This window comes from Phoca vitulina, unplaced genomic scaffold (genome assembly GCF_004348235.1).
Source record: "Phoca vitulina isolate PV1807 unplaced genomic scaffold, GSC_HSeal_1.0 scaffold62, whole genome shotgun sequence".
Taxonomy (NCBI): domain Eukaryota; kingdom Metazoa; phylum Chordata; class Mammalia; order Carnivora; family Phocidae; genus Phoca; species Phoca vitulina.
Genome location: NW_022589765.1, coordinates 6,343,616 through 6,359,294, shown reverse-complemented (window position 1 = coordinate 6,359,294; position 15,679 = coordinate 6,343,616).

Here is a 15,679-nt window from a genome sequence, read left to right as displayed (position 1 = left end):
CCAAGGATCCTTGTTTCCTTGGAGAAAAGGCTGATTCTAGGGCTGGGGAGGTACTGGATTATAGCACAAAGTATAAAAGAAATATCCATGTGCATTCTGATATAAAGAAATGATAGAATGAATGAATGAATGCATAAATAAATAAATAAATAAATATGAAAGAAGAGACAAATCTCACATGCAGAATAATTCCAAATAATTTATGGGGATATTCCTTCCTTAAAGTGTGCTTCCCACTCCTTAAGAGTGTGCTGCACATTGTGACTTCCTTCCAAAGAGTTGCGAAGGGGGGAAAGTAACTTTACAGTGGAGAAGCCTGACCAACCCTATTTCAGCCAGGTGATCAAGGTCAATATCAAGGGTGATAAATCATATTGATAGTATATACTCTTAACATGATCTGATAAGAATGGCACTTGATCTCTGTGATCTTCCTCCCCAAACCCTGTAACCTCAGTCTAAACATGAGAAAAACATCAAATAATCCAATAGAGGAGCATCCTCCAAAATATTTGACCAGTACTCCTCAAAACTGTCCAGGTTATCAAAAAGGAAAGTCCAAGACACTATCACAGCCAAGAGGAGCCTAAGGGGACATAACAACTATATGCAAAGTAGATGGGATCCTGGAACAGAAAAAGGATATTAGGTAAAAACTAAGAAAATCCAAATAAACCATGAACTTTAACTCTGTATTATCTTCTCAATTTTTTGGTAAATCTCAAACTGTTCTTTAAAAAGTCTATTAAGAAACCAGATCAGGGGGTGCCTGGGTGGCTTAGTTGGGAGAGCATGTGACTCTTGATCTTGGGGTTGTAAGTTCGAGCCCTACATTGGGTGTAGAGATTACTTAAAAAATAAAATAAAAATTTTTTTATTTTTTTATTAAAGATTTTATTTATTTATTTGACAGAGAGAGACACAGTGAGAGAGGGAACACAAGCAGGGAGAGCGGGACAGGGAGAAGCAGGCTTCCCGTGGAGCAGGGAGCTCGATGTGGGGCTCGATCTCAGGACCCTGGGATCATGACCTGAGCCGAAGGCAGACGCTTAACCGACTGAGCCACCCAGGCGCCCCTAAAATCTTTTTTTTTTTTTTTTAAAGAAACTAGATCAGGAAAAAATCAGATGAACAAATACTTGTCACTATGCCCTCTACACAAGTTTCAGTATTAGGCTACAAAATCAGGAATCATTCTGCTATTCCCATTTTTACTTTAATTTTTGTAAAGATTTATTTATTTGAGAGAGAGAGTGCAAAAGAGCACAAGCCAGGGGAGGGACAGAGGAAGAGGGAGAGACAGAATCCCAAGCAGACTCCCTGCTGAGTGCAGAGCCCCACACGGGGCTCGAGCTCATGACCCTGAGATCACGACCTGAGCTGAAACCAAGAGTCGATGCTCAACCGACTGATCCACCCAGGCGCCCCACTTTTTTTTTTTTACTTTAATTTAAAAGCCAATCTAGATGATTTCAGTGACTGGTGATTTGTGGACCCTCTGTTGATAGTGACTATTCTAGGTCCCAGTCAGTGCAAAAAAAGTGGCTTTTCTATGCCCAGAGACATTAGCAGATAGCCCCCCAGAGACAACTTCACCTTTTATTTCATCCGAAAGATATAAAACATCTAAAAAGAATTTGTTCAACTTCCTGCAACCAAGCTTATGAACTGACTTGCATGTGTACCCATTTTTTTTTTACTCCTGGGCTCCTGTTATAATAATAACATCTACCATTTATGCAGGGCCAGGCACAATAGTAAGTCTATTACCTGCATTATCTCCTTTAATTATCAGACCAAACAGGAGGTTCTCATCATTTTCCCACCTTAAAGTTGAGGAAACTGAGACTCAGGGAGAGTAAGTGACTTGTCCAAGGTCTCACAGCTAGGTGATAGAACCAAGTGTTCCAACCCAGATTCCAGAGTCTGAACTCTTTTTTTTGTTGTTTCCTAAAGTACACTCTCCCCCCAACGGGGGGCTCAAACTCACAACCCCAAGTTCAGGAGTCGTGTGCTCTACTGATGAGCCAGCCAGGCACTCCTGAACTCTTTTTTTTAATTCCAGTAGAGTTAACATATGGTGTTATATTAGTTTCAGGTGTACAATATAGTAATTCGACAACTCTATACATTACTCAGTGCTCATCAAGATAAGTGTACTTTAAAGAGCCCAAGTGTCCATCAACTGATGAATGGGTAAAGAAGAGGTGGTATACACACACACAAACACACACACACACACACACACACACACTGGAATATTACTCAGCCATCAAAAAGAATGAAATCTTGGGGCCCCTGGGTGGCTCAGTCGGTTAAGCATCTGCCTTCAGCTCAGGTCATGATCCCAGGGTCCTGGGATCGAGCCTGGCATTGGGCTCCCTGCTCAGTGGAGAGTCTGCTTCTCCCTCTGCCCCTCCCTTCACTTGTGCTCTCTCTCTCTCAAATAAATAAATAAAATCTTAAAAAAAAAAGAATGAAATCTTAGGTTGCCTGGGTGGCTCAGTTGGTGAAGCATACCACTCTTGATTTTGGCTCAGGTCATGATCTCAGGGTTGTGAGACTGAGCCCAGTGTCGGGCTCCATGCTGGGTGGGCATGGAGCCTGCTTAGGATTCTCTCTCTCCCACTCTCTCTACCCCTCCCTATTCCCTCTCTAGAAACAAAAAAAGAGGTGCATCCTGGTGGCTCAGTTGGTTAAGTGTCTGACTTCGGCTCAGGTCATGATCTCGGGGTCCTGGGATCGAGCCCTGTTTTGGGCTCCCTGCTCATTGGGGAGTCTGCTTGTCCCTCTCCCTTTACCCCTCCGCCCCCCACTGCTCATGCTTTCTCTCTCAAATAAATAAATAAAATCTTTTAAAAAAAGAATGAAATCTTGCCATTTGCAACAATGTGGATGGAGCTAGAGAGTATTATGCTAAGTGAAATAAATCAGAGAAAGACGAATACCATATGATTTCACTCATATGTGGAATTTAGGAAACAAAACAAATGAACGAGTGGGAAGGGGAAAAAAGAGAAGGAGAGAGGGGAGGCAAACCATAAGAGACTCTTAACCATAGAGAACAAACTGAGGGTTGATAGAGGGAGATGGGTGGGGGATGGGCTAAATGGGGGATGGGTATTAAGGAGGGCACTTGTGATGAGCACTGGTTGTTATATGTAAGTGATGAATCACTAAATTCTATTCCTGAAACCAGTATTACACTATATGTTAAGTAACTAGAATTTAAATAACAATTTTGAAGGAAAAAATAGTACAAATTTTTTTACAAAGTATACCTTTTTTTTTTTTTAAGATAAGTGTACTCTTAATTCCCTTCACCTACTTCCCCCATCCCCCCAACCCAAGAGTCTGAACTCTTAATTCCTAGGCTCTCCTCTGTAAGACAAATCCCTAGTCCTGTGCTGACCCATCCGTTTCCAGCCCTCAGGAGCTTTGATCCATTGACTATTCCTATTGACCCCTCTTGTCTTCCTACTTTTCCTCTCCTGTGTTCTTCACATCATTATGCAAACAAGCTGTCACTCCTAGGTCAAAAACAAAACCCCTCTCCTAACCCACAGCCTCCTCCAGTTCTTTTGACTTGCATACCCACAACCCAACTCTCTATTGGATATCTTCACCTGGAAGTCTTACCACCGTCCCAAACGAAATATATGCCAAACTGAACGGTTGATCTCCTCCACTTTTCCACCAAAAAATCTATTGTTTCCCTCTCAGTAAATGACACCACCATCCAATCCACCCTGTTGCTCAAACCAGAAACTTGGGCATCATCCTTGCCACCGCCATCTTCTTCCTCCCCTACACTCAATCACAAGGCTTGCTGCTTCTACAGAATCTCTCTGATCTGTCCATTTCCCTCCATCTCTACTCCCCCTGCCTTAGTGCTGTCACCATCGTTTCTCACCCAGACTACAAACCACAGCCTCTTACCAGTCCACTCTTAGCCTAACCCTGCCCCACAGTTGACCAGTCCACACAGTAACCCCGATGATTCCTTAAACCCCAACCAGATAGACCACTGTCCAATTCTGAAACTTTCAATGTTTTTCTGGGCCTCAGGATAGAATCCAAACTCCCTCTCAAGACTTAGAGGCTCCCCGAGATCTGACCCTGCTTATGTCTTCAGCCTCATTCCTACTCCTGTCAGCACTGTCTCTGGCCACCACCCAACATATCCCGTCTGCACTAGCTCCACCCACGGTGACTCTCAGTTCCCTAAAGTCTCCCAGCTTCCTCTTGACCGGGCCTATTTCACGGTCTCTTTCTTCTGCAGAGGATATGAACCAGCCACTCCATTCCCCAGACCTAACTCCTCTTCAGCCGCAGAGCTCAGCTTGCTCTTCCTCAGCCCCTGCCCTGTTCAGGACAGGTACGCAAGGACTTCATGCCTTCCCCGCCACAGCACTCAGCATTCGGGGCTGCAACCGTCTGCATGCTCTCCTGTAGACTGTGAACCCGTGGAGATGGGCGCCTGTGGATGTGGCTCACCACCGCAGCCCAGCACCCAGCACTGTGGGTCTGCCTCACACTCTGTGACGGGTGTTTCTGGAATGAACAAGTGGCAGGCGGAGGCAGTTGACCTTGAATTTAGATCTACGGTCCTCCTGATTAAACTAATAATCATTGTCTCGTAGTTCATTGGCCTTCCGTTCCCATGCCTCTCTCCCTTTGGTGAACCCCGTGGAAACACTTTTTCTAACGAACACTGTATCAGATGTACGTTTAGAGAGTTACAATTGTGGTACTAGAGGTTCATGACTTTAGAACCAATTTCCTCATTTCAAGTGGAAGGAAACTGACGTCCCAAGAGCTGAAGTGGTTGTGAGGGGCAGGCCCGTGGTAGCTATAAAACTGGGACTAGACCTCAGATTTCTTTTTTTTTTTTCTTTGTTTATTTAAGTAATCTCTACACCCAATGTTGGGGCTCAAACTCATGACCCCGAGATCAAGAGTCACATGTTTTTCTGACTGAGCCAGCCAGCTGCCCCCAGACCTCAGATTTCTTGATTCTCGCACTCTCACCCCTCTCTTACACTATGCTGTGACGGATTAAAGGTGATCATGAGTTCTTTGACACTCTTCCCAATGGTGGGTTCTATATCCCCTTCCCTTGAATCCCAGTGGATTCTGTAACTGCTTAGACCAATAAAATACAGCAAAAGAGATATACTAGGCAGAGCGCAAACTGAAAACGTAGGATCCCTTCTGAGCATTTATTAAGAATTTCAACAGGGCGGGTGCCTCCTTGGCTCAGTGTGGAAGAGCATGGGACTCTTGACCTTAGGATCATGAGTTCAAGCCCCCACACTGGGTATAGAGATTACCAAAAATAAATAAATAAACTTTAAAAAAATAGAATAATTTAAAAAAGGAATTTCAAGACGGCAAAGAGCAGGGCATCAAACTCATCGTGGAGCCCTGTGGGGTTACACAGTCTTTACAGCCATGAACATGCTCCTGCTGCCAGTTTCAGGGCTCAGGTCCGAAGAGGCTGCCAGCGGCATCCGGTTCCTGTTTCTCGGAACATTCAGTCAAGCCAGGTGCCACGTAAGCAGTCAGCTAGCCTGAGACCACCATGTTGTGTGAAGCCCAAGCTCCATGGAGGGGCCCTGGAGGATGAGTTGCCATGTGGAAGGAAACAGACCAAGCAGTGCCAAGGTGCTCAGCGTGTGAGTGTAGGGGTTCAGAACGATCACCCTAAGATGTGCCACTTTTGCACACATTATTTCGAGCTGAAAACAATCAAGGCCCAAAAGACTCGGGAAGAAACTCTGACCCTCCCCTCAACTGCCTAAAAGAATTCGGATAAAGAACGTGCTCCCGAAAGAGAGCTAACACCACATATAACTACAGTACAATATGAACTAAGTATGGTAGACAAGGAGGCACCTAGCGAGGCCTGTTTGATCCAAGTTCTGTGTCCCCTTGTTTCTGTGTGGCCTAGCAAACACTTGTTTACCAAACATTTACTCCTTTCTATCTTCCTGTGAGTTGCTTTCCTTCCCTTGGAAGTCCCAGGTCCCTACCCTCTTCTCCTTAGTTCAGGATGACATATATACCTCGTTTTACCTGTCATTGGAATCGCTCATGTTTATGTGGATTCCCCATACATACATAATCAAATTTGATTTTCCCTTATCAATCTGTCTCAGATCAAGACACTTCTTAGACCAGCCAGAAGAACTTTGAAAGGTAGAGGAGATTTTTCCTTCTCAGCGTAAGTGAAGAAGCCATCCTGGGATCCTCCGGTCCCTGTTGCCCCTTCCATCCAGCCAAGGCCCCTATACAAGGTCCTGACCCACAAAATGATGATGGAAACAAAATGTTTTAGGCCACTCATTTTGGGGATAGTTTGTTACCCAGCAATAGATAATGGACAAAAGTACTGTTTCTAGTGTGCTTCGAAATGTCAGTGAAAAGCTTTTAAAGCACAAAGCTTTTATTTGAATAAAATACTACCATTCTGGGATCCCCAAATTCCATACAAAATATATGGTTCTATGCATATTGCAAACATAGGAATGTCACTTTGGTGATTAAAGATAAAAAATATAAAAATTAAAAAAAAAAGATAAAAAATGCAGCTCACACTAGGGACATATGCTGTTTTGGCACCAGATTTAACCAGACCTTTTAATTTAAAATATGTGAGTTCAGAATACTCCCCTTGGCCCCTAGGAACACTCCTCTGTCGCTGCTCTTATAACAGTGTCGGATAACTAACAGTCTGTGTGTCTATCCCCCTGACTAGATCAATGTTTTTCAAACTGTAGATGCAACCTATTAGTGGGTTATGAAATGTATTTTTTAACGAAATAGAATAAAATAAAAATATGAGTATGTGTTGCACACCAATATTAAGTCAAGAACCTTGCAGGGGTGTGTGTGTGTCTGTGTGTGTCTGTGTGTGTCTACTGGACTAGACGGTGAGATCCCAGGACAGTGTCCGTGCCGAGCCTGTTCACCCCTGTACCCCCAACAGCCGACATATGCTGTTTGACACATGAGGGAATATTTGTTACTAAAATATTTGTTACATGAGTGAATGTTATTCTTGACATTTCCTATTTGGAGATGAACATCCTCATCTTCTTGGGACCCTTTACTGTTTCCTAATAACGCTGGGCTCCAGGCTTCCACTCCTTCCATAAATTAGGGAGTCTTACAGCAGCTTATTTATTATTCATTCACTTTCAGTTTTTAGTTTTCAGTTTGCTCCTAAATATCTGCACCAGTGTGAACTTTCTGTTAACTGCCTGCTGAAACAGAAACTGTCCATCCCCCCTCCAATCCAGTCAAAAGATAAAGAAGGAAGCAAAGGAAGCAAAGGAAGGAAAGGAAGGAAGGAAGGAGAGAAAAAAGATGGAAGGAAGGAAGAAAGAAAGAAAGAAAAGGGAAGGGGAGGGGAGGGGAGGGGAAGGCAGGGGAAGGGAAGGAAAGGAAAGGGAAGGGAGGGAAGGAAAGGAAAGGAAAGGGAAGGGGAGGGAAGGGGAGGGGAGGGGAAGGGAATGGAAGGGAAGGGAATGGAAGGGAAGGGAAGGGGAGGGGAGGGGAGGGGAGAGTGAGGGGGAGGGGAAAGGGAGGGGAAGGGAAGGGAAGGGGAGGGGAAAGGAAGGGGAGAGTGAGGGGGAGGGGAAGGGAAGGGAAGGGAAGGGAAGGGAAGGGGAGGATGAGGGGGAGGGGAAAGGGAGGGGAAGGGAGGGGAAGGGAAGGGAAGGGAAGGGAAGAGAAGAGAAGAGAAGAGAAGAGGAGAGGAGAGGAGAGGAGAGGAGAGGAGAGGAGAGGAGAGGAGAGGAAGAGAAGAGAAGAGAAAAGAGAAAGAAGAAAAAATATTGGTACAGATTTACTCCAGAACTCTTAAAGATAAATTGTTACCATTTACTAAGTCCCAACAACAGTCCAGGTATTTTTGACATACCATCTCATTTAATTGTCACAGCAAGTCTGTAACACAGCATTAACCTCCATTTCATATGTCCTCAGGGAGGTTAAGTAACTCCCCTAAGTCACCCAGCGGGCCAGTGAAAGGTAGATGATGTAAACCCAGACCTGCCCAGCTCCAAAGCTCCACGAACTTTCTGCATTCTTCTGCTGCTCCCACACAATTAACCGAAACACCTACACAGAGGCTTCTACTAAGAACAGACAGCCTACAAATAGTACATTTTCTCTGTCAACCGATGGGGAACACTCTGTGTAGACACAACCTTAAGATAGGTGTTGGGCGCTTGGGTGGCTCAGTCGTTAAGCGTCTGCCTTCGGCTCAGGTCATGATCCCAGGGTCCTGGGATCGAGCCCCACATCGGGCTCTCTGCTCCGCAGGAAGCCTGCTTCTCCCTCTCCCACTCCCCCTGCTTGTGTTCCCTCTCTCGCTGTGGGTCTCTCTCTGTCAAATAAATAAATAAAATCTTAAATAAATAAATAAATAAATAAAATGTGTTTAAAAAAAAAAAAGATAGGTGTTAGTGATGTAGACATCATCAGTGGACCTCAACAGCTTTTGGTGATTTGTAAACATACCAGGAACTCACTTTCCCATCAGCATGCTTCCTTGAGCACCACACTTTAAAATGCCTGGTTTTTTTTAAAAGATTTTTTTTTAAGTAATCTCTACATTCAACATGGGGCTCGAACTCACAACCCCGAGATCAAGAGTTGCATGCTCTACCAACTGAGCCAGTCAGGCGCCCCTAAAATGCATGCTTAATTAATTTCACCCCTAGGCTTAGGTGTTTGGTTGGTTATTTCATTCTATTTTTTTTAAAGATTTATTTTTAAGTAATCTCTACCCCCACCGTGGAGTTTGAACTCACAACCCCGAGATCAAGAGTTGCATGCTCTACCGACTGGGCCAGACAGGCACCCCTATTTCATTCTATTTTTAGATAAATGTTTTATTTTCAAATAGTTTTAGATATACAGAAAAGTTGCAAGAATATTACAGAGTTCCTGTATGGCCCGCACGCAATTTCCCCTATGGTTACTGTATTTTTTAAATGTTTTCAAACAAGGGGCGCCTGGGTGGCTCAGTCCATTAAGCGGCTGCCTTTGGCTCAGGTCATGATCCCAGGGTCCTGGGATGGGCTCCCTGCTCAGCTTCTCCCATTCCCTCTGCCCCTCCCCCACCCTGCTCGGCTCTCTCTCTCTCTCAAATAAATAAATAAAATCTTTTAAAAAACGCTTTCAAACACAACCACAATAATGAATTGATAGCAATCAAACAAGTTGCCTCTATCATGTGCTGTTTGGAACCCATCAAAATACATGTCTCAGGGGCGCCTGGGTGGCTCAGTGGTTAAGCGTCTGCCTTCGGCTCAGGTCATGGTCCCAGGGTCCTGGGATCGAGCCCCACATCGGGCTCTCTGCTCCGCGGGGAGCCTGCTTCTCCCTCTCCCACTCCCCCTGTTTGTGTTCCCTCTCTCGCTATGTCTCTCTCTGTCAAATAAATAAATAAAATCTTTAAAAAGAAAATACATGTCTCAGAGGGCTCGGATGCCAGGCTGTAGTACAGGGCGGCCACGAGGGCTTCTTCCAGAATGAGCAGCTCCAGATAAGAACATGGGACTCATCCCTGAGTTTCTAAAGAGAAGTAACATTTTATTCTAGCTTGAACTTCCAACTGGCCTTGTGGCCCAAACTAAGAATTTGGTCTAAGGTCAAAAGGGTATGTCTTTTTCAAATCCCACAGCTCATAAGCTTGTCTCATTTATTTCAGGATTCTCTCTTGTTTACTTGACATGTCATCTTTCCCACATCTCAGTATTCTTGGAAACTTCTGAAAATACACACAGCAAAGCAAACTTAAACAAAAACCAACATAAAGAACTATAGAAAGCACTGGGTGAAGAGAAGCAGCCAAAAGAGGACAGAGGCCCAGAGAAGGAAAATATTGCTGGAAGCAACACCAGGCCTAGTGTGCAGGTGTCTTGTTCCCAGCCCGGAGCTGGGGCGGGCAGGTCCCCTCTGTCCGTACTGTACTCTCTAGGCACCAGCCACCCACTGGGCAGTCATGGTTCCATAGGACCCTGCCTTCATCTATAGTTGACTGATTCTTTTTTTTTTTTTTAAAGATTTTATTTATTTGACAGAGAGAGCACAAGCAGAGGGAGAGAGAGGGAGAAGCAGGCTCCCCGCTGAGCAAGGAGCCCGATGTGGGACTCGATCCTAAGACTCTGGGATCATGACTCGGGCTGAAGGCAGCTGCTTAACCGACTGAGCCACCCAGGCGTCCCTATAGTTGACTGATTCTTGACTGGGCCAATCAGGCTCACCCTCTCATGATCTTGCTGTTGCGATTCAGAGATTCCCACCCATTTCTCTCTGGGACAGAGTGGATGCCATGTCTGGCTTTGCTCTAAGAGACACAGGGGAAACAGGTCTGTCAAGAAGGACAAGAGTGAAGTGGACATTCAGAAAGAAGCTGAAAGAAAGGCCCCAGAGGGAGAACAGCCTGGCTTAAGGGCTTTCAAGACCCTGGTTCTGGTTCTTCTCGAAGCCTGGCTGTCCCCTGCCCTTGGGTTCCACAAGACATCTTTGAAGGCTTGTATTAAGGCCCCCACTAAAAAAAAAAAAAAAAGGCAACATATGTGAGTGGCTCCATTCTAACCCCGAAAGTTAAGTTTATTTTCCTGTTCTTTACAAAGGAATTTTTTTCTGATTATAAACACATGTTCCTTGTAGATATTTTAATTAGCTTTCTTCTCATTATAAAAACATTTTTGTTAGGTCTATATATCCTGAGAAATATAAAATGAAAACTAAATCACTTGTAATGAGATGCATACACATGTTCAACATGTACCGAGATGTTCATAGCAGCTCCATAAAGGCCCCAAGCTGGAAACTGTCCAAATGCCTATCAAGAGGAAAATGGGGAAATAAATTGTGTTATATTCACATTCTGGAACACTTGTGAAAATTGATTAAAGGAAACCTTATCTAAAATGGAGTCGGGGGGACGCCTGGGTGGCTCAGCCTGTCGAGTGTCTGACTCTTGGTTTCGGCTCAGGTCATGATCTCCCCGTGGTGGGACTGAGCCCCAGGCTGAGTCACACCACAGGCTCTTCGCTCAGGGTGGAGTCCGCTTCGGATTCCTTCGCCCTCTCCCCCTCCTTTCCCCTCTGCCCCGCCCCCGCTCTCACTCTCTCTCTCTCAAAATAAATAAACAAAATCTTTAAAAAAATAATAAAAATAAAATGGAGTCAGGAGGCCAGAAAGGCAAGCTCCCATGCCCTACCATTCAGGTCAATTGCAGACCCCGACAGGAAGAGATGTACCTTGCATTGCCCACAGGAAGAAGCCTATACTTTACTACCCTAGGAGGAGGAAGAATGATTTTCTCCTTGCCAATGAGCAACTGTCACAACTCAGCCAATGAAAAGCCACCACACTTGGAATTCCCAGTTTACACCAAAGGACTTTTTGTTTATAACAGCCCCTTCCAACTCTCTCCTTTCCTCTCCAAAAGAGCCTTCATCTTCTTTGTTTGCTGCTTTTGCCTTAGTTTGCATGTCCTGAAATGCAATTCTCTGCTATTCCTGAATAAACTCAATTTCGCTGGTAAAATAAGTTTTATTTTATTTTTTTTAAAGATTTTATTTATTCACTTGAGAGAAAGAGCACAAGCAGGGGGAATGGCAGAGGGAGAGGGAGAAGCAGGCTCGCCCTGAGCAGGGAGCCCGATGCGGGGCTCCATCCCAGGACCCTGGGATCATGACCTGAGCCGAAGGCAGACGCTTACCAGACTGAGCCACCCAGGCATCCCTAACTGAGTTTTATTTTTAAGGTTAATATATTATACAGCAATGAGAATGAACATCTACAACTGCACGCAGTACCAAAATCTCATATGATGGTGAATGAGCAAAAGAAATTAGACACAGTAAGGGCAAAGTTAATTATCCCATTCATATAAAAGGCAAAAATAGGCAAGACTACCCTCTGCTGTTAGATGTTGGGACAGTGGTTACATTCGAGGGTGATAGTGACTGGAAGGGGGCCCAAGGAGGGGCTTCTGGGATGCTGATCACGTTCTGTTTCCTGACCTGGATGGTGGTGACACAACTGGATTCATCCTGTGAAAATTCATCGAGCTATACTCTTAGAGTAGATACGTGCACCTTTCTTTATGTTATATTTTATTTATTTTTTAAAGATTATTTATTTATTTATTTCAGATTGAGAGTGAGAGAGAGCATGAGCAGGGGGAGTGGCAGAGAGAGAGAGGGAGAAGCAGACTCCCTGCTGAGCACAGGGAACCCGATGCGGGGCTCGATCCCAGGACCCTGAGATCATGACCTGAGCCGAAGGCACACGTTTCACCGACTGAGCCACCCAGACGCCCCTGTATATTTTAAAAGAATTTTTAAAATAGCCTCTAATTCCAGATTTTTTTTGGGGGGGGGAGGAAGGCGTTAAATTTTAAACTTTCTCGGGGCGCCTGGGTGGCTCAGTCGTTAAGCGTCGTGATCCCAGGGTCCTGGGATCGAGCCCCGCATCGGGCTCCCTGCTCGGCGGGAAGCCTGCTTCTCCCTCTCCTGCTCCCCCTGCTTGTGTTCCCTCTCTCGCTCTCTGTCAAATAAATAAATAAAATCTTTAAAAAAAAATTTTTTTTTTTAAACTTTCTCGTTTTCTTTGCTTCTCCAAGGAAATGACTTTGGGTCTGGCCTACGCTGCCCGTCTTTGCTTTTCTAACATGTCCCTCCCTGCTACTTGTTATGTGCATCTCTGTCTTTCTGGGGCCTCTCTAAACGATCTGTATTATCAGCTCCGCTGGAATCTAAATTATTCAAACTGATCAAGAGAACAGTTGCATTTAAGGGCCGGCTGAGAGCCAAGCCAAGCGCCGGTCTGGCTGCCCCAGCCCGTCTCCGTCAGCAGCCCCAAGGGGCCTCATCAGGGACCGTACTTCAGGTGCCTGCCGGTGTGGCGAAGGACGTGCTCCTACAAGAGGGTGAGTGGTGGGAACCGTGCCAGGCCCGATATGCCCCCTTCTCCAGATCCTTTCCCTAGCCCCTCACACTCCAGCTACCTACCCCCTGGGCATGTGGGGGGTGCAGCTCACAGTGCCAGCGGCTGGGAAGCCGGCTGAGGCCTTCCCCAAGTCCCCAGGCAAGTACCGCCCCCTCACTCCTTGTCTCCATGTTAAGGCCCACCGTTCGTACTGGTCTGGCTCACTTGCATGCCTGATCCCCCCTTCATCCATTCACTTGCTCGGTCCCTACATTGCTGGAGCACCTGCTTTGTGTCAGATGCTGGGTTAGGTGAGACGATGAGCAGGGAGCAGGACAGACCCATCCCTATCCTTGCAGAGCCCAGTCTAGTGAGGGAGGCGGATAATGGACCACATACACATTTTCTTCACAGTGACAGTTTGTAGGACACCCACGGGCCCTTTTCCGAGGTACTAAGCAGAAGGACCCGGGGGGGGGGGGGAGTCAGGGAAGGTCTCTCCGTGGAGTGAGAAGTAGGCTGAGACCTTGCAGGACGAATGGGAGTTTCACCAGGTGAAGAGGAAGAACATTCCTTACAGGGAACAGCACGCGGGAAGGCTCTGAGGCAGGGTGGAGCTCGGTGCCCTGGGAGACGAAGAGGCCAGCGTGGCTGGATCCAGCTTAGAGTGAAAAGGGGCTAGGAGCCATGCCATGCTTCTTTGGGGCCGTTTTAAGACTTGCCCCATGAGTAGTGTGAAGTGGCGCGAAAGGGGAGCGGTGTGCTGAGCAGATCGGTGTCTCAAAAAGCTCACTCTGGCTGGCTGCCATGCTAGGAAGCCAGGATTTCTCCAACTCATCGCTCTTGACGTTTGGGGTCGGACAATTCTTTGCTGTGGGGGAATGCCCGGTGCATTGAAGGATGGTTTTTTTGTGTTTAAGATTTTATCTATTTATTTGAGAGAGAGAGAGAGAGAGAGAGAGAGCGCACATGAGCAGGGGGAGAGGCAGAGGGAGAAGCAGACTCCCCGCCAAGCAGGGAGCCCGATGCGGGGCTCGATCCCAGGACCCTGAGACCATGACCCGAGCCGAAGGCAGATGCTTAAACGACTGAGCCACCCAGGCGCCCCATATTGGAGAATGTTTAGCAGCATCCCTGGCCTCTATCCACTAGCTGGCAGTGGCATCTTCTTTCCCTTTGTCTAAGCAAAGGGGTCTGACATTGTCAAACGTCCCCTGGGCGGGGCAGGGAGAGGTCCAGCAGCAAAATCGCTCCCAATGAAGACTGACTGTCAAACCATTTATTTCGGTCAGGCCAATCAGTTTTCTCTGATGAGGGTCTGCCGCCGTCCCTCCCTCTGTTCCCAGACACGCACATACGATGGACACAGGCACATACACATGTGCACGTGGCCTTGACCACAGTACTCTTGCAGGTCATACTCGTCTCTGGCTGCCCAAACACCCGAACACCCACCAGGGTTTTGCGTGGGCAGGGGTTTGATATTCTCTTCTCTGGAATAGAACAGGTTCAGTGAAGGGTAAATGGTTAATATTTCACTCTGTTCCATCTGGTTCTCATCGCCACTCCTGCTAACAGCAGCTACCTGGCAGCTCGTTGCTATATCAGCAGGAATGAGAGCTGCAGAACCTTCTTGAATCTGTACAATAGGAGCACACCTGGTACAACTGATCTTTTACAGACATTTTCAGTCCTTACAAACCCAAGGTAGGTATGATTTTGGCTAAGTCTCCCTCTTCTTTTTGTTTAAAGATTTTATTTATTCATTTGAGACAGAGAGAGCACAAGCGGTGGAGAGGGAGAAGCAGGCTTCCCGCGGCGCAGGGAGCCCGATGCGGGACTCGATCCCAGGACCCTGGGATCCTGACCTGAGCCGAAGGCAGACTCCTAATGACTGAGCCCCCCAGGCGCCCCTCCCCCCTCATTTCTAATACTACCTACGTAAGGTCTGTAGGGAAGCTCCCTCCGCATCAGTGCCACCTTCGCCCTGTGCCAACCTCCCCTGAAGAGTGAGGCTAAGGTATTTTTAAGGCTCCAAAACATCACATCACGTGACTGCCAATTAGAGCAAGTCCCTCCGCTTTGGCCCGGGAGAGCATCTATAGCCGGCCAACGCTTACTGCTGGCCACACAGCCGCAGGTCCCAGCTTCCCGGGCTGGCTAGTTGGTGTTCTGTAGCCCACTCTTCCAATTTCTGGCCAACCCTGGTCCTTAAGGGTTATGGTCATCGGAGCCTGTTAACGGGGTCCTGGGTTAGGGACCCCTGTGCCATGCCACGCCTACCCCTTGCTGCTTCTGCTACGCCCAGCACGGGGTCCCTACAAACTAGATACGGGGTTGCCACCAAACTTGATTCCCCCCCTTTTCTCTTGCTATAGTTTCACCTTCATTCCACAGGTAATTAGGGAACTTTTTCCCTTCCCACCTTTTCCAGACATTTGCTCCGGCTTCCACAGTGGCCTGTCGCTAGCCTAACATACAGGTGTCTATCCACCAACTAATCCCAAGTACCTGGAACGGTGCCTGACACATAAATGCCCAGTAAATCTAAATTTAGTAAATGCCAAAATGGTCTTTCGATTTCTCTCAACTATTTATTTATTTATTTATTTATTTTTTAAAGATTTTATTTATTTGACAGAGAGAGCACAAGCAGAGGAAGAGGGAGAAGCAGGCTCCCCACTGAGCAGGGAGCCCGATGTGGGGCTCGATCCCAGGA